At 33.8% G+C, this 9917-nt stretch overlaps 1 protein-coding gene across 1 annotated transcript in view; it reads left to right on the top strand.

The window, feature by feature from the left end:
* The window catches only part of LOC106107769, a 24063-nt gene that overhangs the window by 6741 nt on the left and 7405 nt on the right, over positions 1 to 9917 (top strand). The gene's annotated exons all lie outside the window — the stretch shown is intronic.

Below are 9917 nucleotides of genomic sequence, written 5' to 3'. Positions count from 1 at the left end.
CCCAATCAATTGATATAGGATACTGGATTTATACTATACGAGCTGTTGCCCGCGACTTCGTCAGCGTGGTATTAGAAAACATACAAACTATGTAAATTACAAAAAGCTACGTATCCCACAGGAACCGGACATTTCTCTGAGATGAAGCTTATCCCATGTGTACTCCAGACTTTGTTTTATATCTGTGCCAAATTTCAATAAGATATGTTGAACCGTTGCAGAATTATCGAGTGAACATTAAAAAACTAAATTAATGAATCCCACGTGAACCGTAACTATTTCCGGGATAAAAAGTAGCCTATGTGTTCTTCCAAACTATACTCTAAACCTGTGAAAAATTTCATGGACATCCGTTCAGCTGTTTAGGCTACAAACGCTAACAAACATCCATCCATCTAAACTTTCGCATTTATAATATTAGTTTATAACATTAGTAAGATTACACAGATCTGGTTCAAGAAATGTCTTGATTCCATTACCATAACATCCTGTACCTATAATGGAAAATACAGGGTGTTTTGATTAACGGTTACTGTAAGTATCAATTACTTAATCAGTTGCGTTGTTTGTTAATTAAATGTCCATTGAAATACGAAAAATCAAATAAATATCTCAGTTAGATAATATATGTTTAAGGTTAGTTACAAGAAAATCAATTTAACCAAACATGGGCGAGAGAAAACATCGTCCCGGTCTCGGACAAGTCAAATATGCGGCACTCGACCATTGTTGGCTGACTTAATCAAACACGGTATTTACCTTTGCCCCCGTACGGTAGAAATATCGTATATGAACCGTTTGTACAATACAATTTTTATCGCAGACAGACTGCAAAAAATATTGTTAAACAATTTTATTTGTATTAATCGTACGCTTATTGCTGTTGCCCGCGACTTCGTCCACGCAATATTAAGATAAAAAAGTAGCCTATAATATGTCTGTCTATATCAGCTACCCTTTCGCCTAGCCGTTTCCGAGATTACCCGGAACAAACGCGGCTTGCGGACAGACAGACAGACAAAAAATTGTCAATGCGATTTTCGTTCTCAGCAACGCAAATACAATCTTCCCGAAACCTGGAATCTTTCTTTTGATATTACAAACACTCTAATTTTATTATATGTATAGAAGACAATAACAATCATGTAAGGTTTAATTACAATTGACATTTTATTCATATGTAAGGTGAACATTTATTTGCTAACTGTACTAAAGAACGGACATACGAACAGTGTGCCCTTAACTCCAAGCCTCTTCAATAAATGTTAAGAAAATTTTTAGTAACATATCTTTTGAAAGTCAGTGACTACGCTGGAAATGTTTTGTGTTCCTATGTAGGGACTTGGAAACTAGAACATCTAAAGTAGAGTGAAGGTTACTTAAGAAAACAAGTGGCCCACGACTTGAATATGAATTAAAAACTAGACGACCTAACATATGAATAGACACTTCCAAGTTTTGTATGTCTATGTATACATATAGACGTAGTCTATACTAATATACTAGCTGGTTCCCCGCGGCTTTACCCGCATGAAATTATACATATTAACATTTGTCAAATTCTCAATTGCAAATGTCAAAATTTAAATACACAATTACCGTACCATGGTAATCTTGTTTCCTTAATGTTGGCAGCTTATAGTCCCTTTCCGACACGAATATTTTTTCCAAATTATTAACCCCCTAAGTTTAAAAGCGTCAAAATATATAGCCTAAAGCGTTTCGTTGGTATAGGGCTTTTTATTAAAGAAAGAATTATTAAAAAATATGCTGTGATTACTGACATCTTACGCCACAAAGTAGTGTGTGTTTACGCTTTAATATAATAGTATAGATAGATAGATATATAGATAGGTATAGATATAGACTAGGACTATAATTATAGTACACATTTCACCGAAATAGATAAATACAGCACTCAAAATGGAATTACACTATTAATTCGTGAGTGTAGGAGCGGTTTACGATCATGACTATTTACGGCCGAGTATTGGTGTACAAAACGCGTTTATGAGGGTACGTTAAACTACTGAGACGCGTGTGTATTGACTATTGGAGATGTTTCAGGTTTTATTGAATTCTTTTGAGTATGAGATATATTTGATTGTGGTTCGTAAAAAAAAACAAATATTTTGTCCTACATTATGTAATACTAGCTGTTCCCGTGCGGCTTCATCCGCATGAAATTATGAAAATTTTATTTTATTGTTTACATTTGTCAAATTATCAATTACAAATGTCAAATTGACATGACAAACCTTAGCAATCTTTCTTTCTAGATGTTGGCAGCAACTTATGGTCTCGTTCCCACATTAGGGTTTTTATCCAAAACATTTACCCTCTAACTTTAATTGCGTAAAATTATATAGCCTAAAGCGTGACGTAAGTAGGGCTTTTTATTAAGAAAAGAATTATTCAAAAACATGCTGTAATTGCTGACATCTTAGGCAACAAAGAAGTGTGTGTTTACGCATTATTATTCTAGTATAGATATGCATTAATCTGGCTGCAATATACCTTGTATGTTATCTTACCACTTTAGTAAAAGCTCACACTAAAGTTGCATTCAACGTTTCAGCTTGCAAGTGAAAATGTCGGTTCGTTTCAGTATTGTGTACAATGTAAAGGCGATGTTGCGTACACACGGTTCTTTGTGCATTATTGTTGTGAATTCAGGGGTTTCAGCGTTTGACTGCGCTCTATTCTTCAGTGTTGGTAGGTTTTATTTGTTGATGTTCACTTTGAAATGTTTTGAATGAGACAGACAGACACAGGAATTACAAGTTTAAAATATTTTTTATGCTATTATACGTATTATGCATACAATCTATACTCTATACTAATATAATAAAGGTGAAAGATTTATGTTCTTATTTGTATTTGATTCACGTAAAAGTTACTATGCCGATTTTTAAAATTCTCCCACCATTAGTAAGATAATTTATCTGTAAGTAACATATACTTTATCGATACTAATGTTTAGGAACTATTAATAAACAGCGTATTTAAACCCCCGGCGTTAATAAAAATACCTAATTTCACATTTTCTCGGCTTACGCTGGGTAATTACCAATAAAATTAACAAAACGTGCATGTTACATTAACGATAACTTGATGTTTAAGAAAATAAAATTAAGTCGTTGAATAAAGTTTTTTTAAAAAAAAAAAATAAAACACTTCTGCATAAGCCTTTACAACCTAAAAACATTTCCTCGTATACAAAACAATGCAATAACTTCACAGTACAATTTCATATAATGACGTTGTTTGCATCTATTATGACTTTTAATACCTGCCTCGGGAAGGGGAGGGGAGGTTCAATTCTCTCGTTGTTACGCTCCCCCCTTTCTATGAATTTCCCTGGCGTTGCCGCTCGTTTACAAACAACCATCTTAGGACTGCAGTGTATACTTAAATTTTGAAGATAGCTAATTTTCTTTTCCAAGATACTTATACGCATTTTGTAGGAGAATATATATATTTTAAGTATGTGAAATTAAATTTAAATATGTAAAAGTATCTTAATAATAACGCCACGCTTCTATATCATAGTCATAGTAATAAAAATGCGAAAGTTTAGATGAATGTTTAAAAGAGTTTGCAGCCTAAGCTGCTGAACGGATCTGGAAATTTGGCATAGATATTTTTTTTTATAACATAAGGTGACAAACGAGCAAGCAGCCACCTGAATCCGTCAAAATGGCGAAGCGACCGCTGCCCATAGACATCCGCAATTGCAGATGCGTTGCCTACCCTTATCCAACGGAGGAGGAGACGCACTTAAAGAGGATATTTCCCCTTCTTATGCAGCTCCTTCGCCGTTAAATTCACTTCCCCTTCCCATCCTCTCCTTGTAAGAAAAGGGTGGTAAAGAGAAAGGGACTTAAATTAGGCCTCCGGAGAGATATTAGGCCTCTGGATAGAGAATAGTCTGGAAGAACACATAGGCTACATACTTTTGTTTTCTTTTAATTGTAGTAAAGTGCGATTTGCGTTGCGAAAGTATACACTAAAAAGTTAAGTAACTATTGAAAAAAATTGCTAAAAAAAAGTATATTATAGTAAAAACTATTAAAATTGAAGGTTATTCCTAAATTTAGAGAGTGCGGTTAAAATATTTTTTTTTTATTTTTTATTTCTTATCTTATCACAATGGTAGAGCACGCTTTAACATCTTCGCACTGTAGGGCCGCCTCGCCCGGTGTAATACCACGACCACACAGAAAACAGGCGTGAAGTGGAAGCAATTCCACGTTTCGTCTGATGAGTGTGGTGCCGGAGGCCTAATTTTAGTCCCTTATCCTTTCAAAGAAAACAAAAAGCGGATTTGACGGTGGAGGAGAAGCATATGAAGGGGGAATGTCCTCTTTATGTGCGTCTCGTCCTCTGTCAATTAAGGGTAGGCAACGCATTTGCATTTGCGGATGTCTATGGGCAGTGGCCGCTTTCCATTTCGATGAATTCAGGTGGCCGCTTGCTCGTTTGCCACCTTATATTAAAAAAAAAATATCGTTTACAGTTAAAAAAGTGTGTAACAAAAACTCAGACTTCAAGTAAAAGTTAGTTATAAAAATAAACAAGTGACGAACACATATCATTATAACTTATGACTCGTACTGGAGTCACATCTCCTATTCTGTGTGGAATAAAAATGAAGAGCGGTGAATGACGTCATTAAAATATACCTCAATCCTAATTAGTAAAGTTTGAATTCAACAGGGATAGTTGATTTTATACTTCTATATATGTGCTCCACTTTACTCGCCACGGTAAATTAAGTACAGCAGCATTTAATTTTAAAATGCTATAGCGCAATTAAAAGCCTCACTGCTTACTTTTTTACTGATATTATAAATGCGAAAGCTTAGATGGATGTTTGTTAGAGTTTGTAGCATAAACTGCTGAATAGATCTTGATGAAATTTGGCATGTCTGGAAGAACACACAGGATGTTTATTTATTTATTTAATACTTTTGCACATATTACTACTATGTACTTACATTTGTTTTTTAAATTAGCAGACGGAGTCGTGGGAAATGGCCATAGCTAATAATTTGCCTTTAAATACATATAAATGTAAATCCGATACATAGTTTTAAGATAAACAATTTCTTTGGAAGAAATTAAGATTGAATTTAGCAACAAAGGTAAAAGAAGACCGAAGAAAGTATGGATGGATTGTAGAAGCGTGTATACTTAAGGGAGTGAATTCAGATATAACGACTTATGGAGATGTATGGTAGGTAAGAAGTAAAAGGCTAGTATGGTATTGGCTTGTTATAAGGAGGGAGGAACGTTAGTTATGAGTGGAAGAGTACACCGGTAGAGGTAGACTTAGAAAGAGATGGATGTATTGCGTGAAAGGTGACATGATCAAGAAGGGAGTGACTGAGATGACGCATGATAGAGTTATGTGGAGGACAAAAAGCCGTTACGCCACTACGGGAGTAGGATAAGGAGGAAGTAGAGAAAGAAGAGAAAGAGAAAGAAGAGTAGTAGAGTAAATGATTCTTGTCATTGAAAGAATGTTTACATTGTGGAATTACATAAGTACCAAGAGTTTTTAACCTATATTCAATTAGTGAATGAAGTTTGTAGAAAACTGCGGATGTTTTAAAAGAAATATTTGCTGCCAGCGAGCATTGATACATTACGTAATACATTTACGATATTGGTTCGGAAATGACGTTGTTAGGGTAGAACGATCAAATAGTACCGACCGCTATATTCCGTATTACTTTTTTTTGTTTTCTTTTTTTTTATTCGGTATATTTAGCCAGTATCACTATCATGAAAACTAAAAGTTAAACATTTACAAAGATAATAAACGATAAGTTATCATGAAGTTATGTTTAAGTAATTATTCGATAGTTAACACGTTGAGTGCTACCGACTTACTAGCGAAGTCATTTTTATACAATTTTTGATAACAGAGTACAAATGTTGTTCGATTTTCGCAGCCAATTCAACTGTTTAGTTGCACAACTAACAATCGAATAGTGTGCTCACATCCATACGCTTATAGGAATCAACGCGAGACTAAACAGTTGTGCGAGAGTTTAGTCAATGGGTGCGCTCGCTCTAAGAATCCTAGGAAGTCTATAAGTTCTCTAGGTAATTAATCATAGTGGATACTTTGTCTTCCAGACTTAGAACTAAAAACAGTCATCAATTACGTTCGCGGACTTAGTTCATGTTACACAAACCATTAAGAGAACGCTGTTCTTGAATGTAAATTGGTTTCGTGAAAAATTTATAATTCTTAAGTAACTTTTAAGCCAGACAGCCTTATTTTTATGTATGTCTTGTTACTATGACAAATAATGTCCAAAATTATATTTTTTCACATTAAGGTCTATATTAATGTTATAAAGAGGAAAGATTTGTATTTTTGTATGTATTGAAATAACTCAAAAACTATAGAGATAAATATATATAATAACTCAAAAACTATAAATAGTCTATTTCAAAAATTCTTTCTTCATTAAAAAGCCTTGTTATTACTAAGTAACATAGGCTATGTTTTTTATTATTTTCTTTTATTTCACATGTGAGAAGTCGCGAGCAACAGCTAGTATTAAATAAATCCTTTAATTGTTATTTAGAGATTGAAAGATTAGTCTCTAGACGTCCATATCATTTTGTAGTTGGAACAAAACATCTTAATACTATAATGGAATTTGCGTTTCTGTATGTTAAACAATACTATTAACATTACAGTATTTTTATTATCAAAGAAAGCATACTCGTATAAGCAATTTATTTAGATTGGCAAAGTTGAGTATTCGCGTGTTTTTGAACCATTTGTACAGAAACAAGTCGCCTTTCGCTCAGTTATTTAATACGACCTGACATCGAAACCTTCTTTACTGTCGGTCAAGGGAATTGAACTCCGAAAGTATCAATTTGTGTCAAAGTAGGTTTTATAATCTGTGCAATGTTCAATAATGTATTTAGCGATACTTTGAAATGTTCTCCTTGTTAAAATATTTAATTTTCAAATCAATGGAATACAATTTACTTATTATTTTTAATGAAAAATAATGACTTAAGTAATGACTTAAGAAAACTCAGTATGTTTTTAGTAGCGAGGTGGCCTTAAAATAGTTCAGTTGTTTCTAAATTAAGTGATGTCAAATCCATACTTACGTTAAAGCGATGATAATCTTACTAATATAAATGCGAAAGTTTAGATGGATGGATGTTTGTTAGAGTTTGTAGCCTAAACGGCTGAACGGATTTCGATGAAATTTGGTGTAGATATAGAGGATAGTATGGAAGAAAACATAGTCTACTTATTTTTTTTTATTCCACGCGGACGGAGTGGCGGGCGAAATCTAGTAGGTAATAAATATTACCAGAATTATACGTATTGTCATATTTATAATAATAATTGAGAATCATTTTAAACTCTCCTATTTAGTAATAATTTTTAAACGTTTTCGAGTTCATTCCGCCTTCTCATTAGCTTTGTCTTTTTAAAAAAGGCTCAAGACAGTTCAGCGATATTTTAATTTGCGAGCTCCGCCTTTGTTCTTTATTCATTTGTTGGAAAAACCTCTGTGGTACTTTCATGACCAAAAGCTTTTAGAAAATGTATTGTTTTCACTTTTGTGTAGGCCAGTATCATTTGGTTTTACAGTTATTTATATCTGGTATAAAAACGTCTATACGTTTCTTTTAAAAACAAACAATTAATATATGAAACGACTAAACGGTTTGTTTTAACATCACTGGTAACAGATCACAACAATTTTTCAGTAACCAATTAAGATAAATTAATAATAACACCGAGAAAGAGATAGAGGATGTCTTTTGTCTCACAAACCGTTGCCGGCCTGAGTCAGACGAAACGCGAGGAGCCAGTCCCTCGTCAGCACTGTTCTCATCAGCACGCACATCGCCACTTCGAGCTTTGCAGGAAGAATAGCTTGCCCGAGCGAGATCCTCCCGAACCTAGGACCAGAAAGAACAGCCTGCCAGCAGATATCCTCGATAGGCTGTCTGAGACGTCCTCAACGCCATCTATTAACGACGAGTGACAACTATCGCCGTAAGTCAATAATCGGTGTCCCCCCTGCCACTCTTTAGTCGCATGGACCGCACTAGAGGGACAGGCTTCGTGGAACAGGCCCCTTGCATGTTTAGCAGCTTGTGTGACCACCTTAGGGTTGGAAGTTGCACGAAAATGTATAGATGTGTTGTAAAAGATATTGTTTTAATGTTCACTGTTATAATTATGTAAATATTACAGGATCAAAGTAGAAATGAATACTTTGATGTCTGTGTTTTGATTACTTTTATTGTGTTTTTTTAACTGTTTTAACTATAAAGAAAAAAAAACGAATGAATAACTTGATGGTAAATTTACTGCAAATTTAAAGTATAATAAGTGATTATAATTAGAAAACCTAACACAATAAACGCAAAGAAATTACGAATCAACAAACTTTTAAAATATGCTGTCTATTTGTTCATAGGCCTACAATCATAGGTACCAGGATCAAAGGACTTGAGCTAAAATAAGACGCTAAACGTTCATTAAAAGTTATAAAATAGTTAAAAGCCAGTTAATATAATCTAAGTTAAAATGTGGTATACTACTGGTAATCTATTCGCTGTTTACTAAAACTTGCTACCAACTAACGATATATTAAAAAACATTTTCTTGGCTCACTTATAACATATTGGGTATAAACGTTAACTCATTACGTCACGCGAACCTTTTCTTCGAGTGTAAAGAATACTAAATAATACCAACATGCAATACGCCCATCGTTATTAAATAACGGTTATTGTATAACAATAACAAGTTTATTCGAAAGATTAAAGGCCTGTCCCACCACTGGCTGATAGAGAGCTTAAAAATGACGTCACTGTTAGATAAGGGAACATAATCCGATATTTCCATCACATATTTTACACCTTGTATTGTTTTTAGACAATTTACAATTCGGTGGGAGAGGCCCTAAAAATTAGTTCTGTCAGTTTTAACTGATTTATCGAAATGCTAAAAAAAATCGATTACATAAATTCTTTCATCGTTAAAAAGACATGTTATTACTAAGTAACATAGGCTTTGTTTTATTATTTTTTAATTTTACCGGGACAAAGTCGCGAGCAACAGATATTATAAAATAAAAGGTTGAGCTATCATTTCACGGTCACCTAATGAGCTACAAATCTATTTAGATTTAGCAAAGTCATGATGCATTAAGATAATTCAATGCGGATATTTTGTACCAGTCATCGTCTTGCCATCAGACTATACGAGTATATACTCCATATCGGGATTTTCGCCGAATCATGTTCAATGAGTCGAAATTACTGTCGAGAAAGTCGATGATACGAGTTAATTAAAATTTTAGCTTCGATTTTACTAGAAATTATGTGCTGATAAATCTACAATATTCCCTAACCCTATCATAAAATCTAATGAAATACGATCGTGGACTTAAAAATCCAACATTCTAACAAGAACGGACCATGTTTTATCAATATTGGATGAAGAAAGGGGAGCTCTCAAAGATCTCACGAGGAGATTAGGCACGTTCTTTGAAAATGTTCGTATCTTTCATATTTTATCTTAGAATAGTATATTTGTAAATAGCTTCAATATAAGATAAATCTTTTGACAATCGATGATTTGTAAGTTTTGTTTAACATTTAACTGTTACTCTTCGAACACTTTTACTTTGAAATTAATGTCTTCAGATACAATATTTGCGAACAAAGAATATCGTATCAAGAGTCAAAACCAGTCGCTAACTGATCTGATCCATTAAAGAGATCTTCAAAGATCCTATTTACGGTAACTACTTGCAAGTGATACAAGAGCGTCGGTGGCTCTGGTTTAAGCACTTGACTTATAATCTACAGGTCTTGGATTCGAATCCCGCCGTACCAATGTGATTTTT

This window comes from Papilio polytes, unplaced genomic scaffold, assembly GCF_000836215.1.
Source record: "Papilio polytes unplaced genomic scaffold, Ppol_1.0 DF821845.1, whole genome shotgun sequence".
In the NCBI taxonomy this organism is placed as follows: domain Eukaryota; kingdom Metazoa; phylum Arthropoda; class Insecta; order Lepidoptera; family Papilionidae; genus Papilio; species Papilio polytes.
Note: the sequence above shows the minus strand (reverse complement) of the source record. Positions and strands in the feature narration are given on the sequence as shown.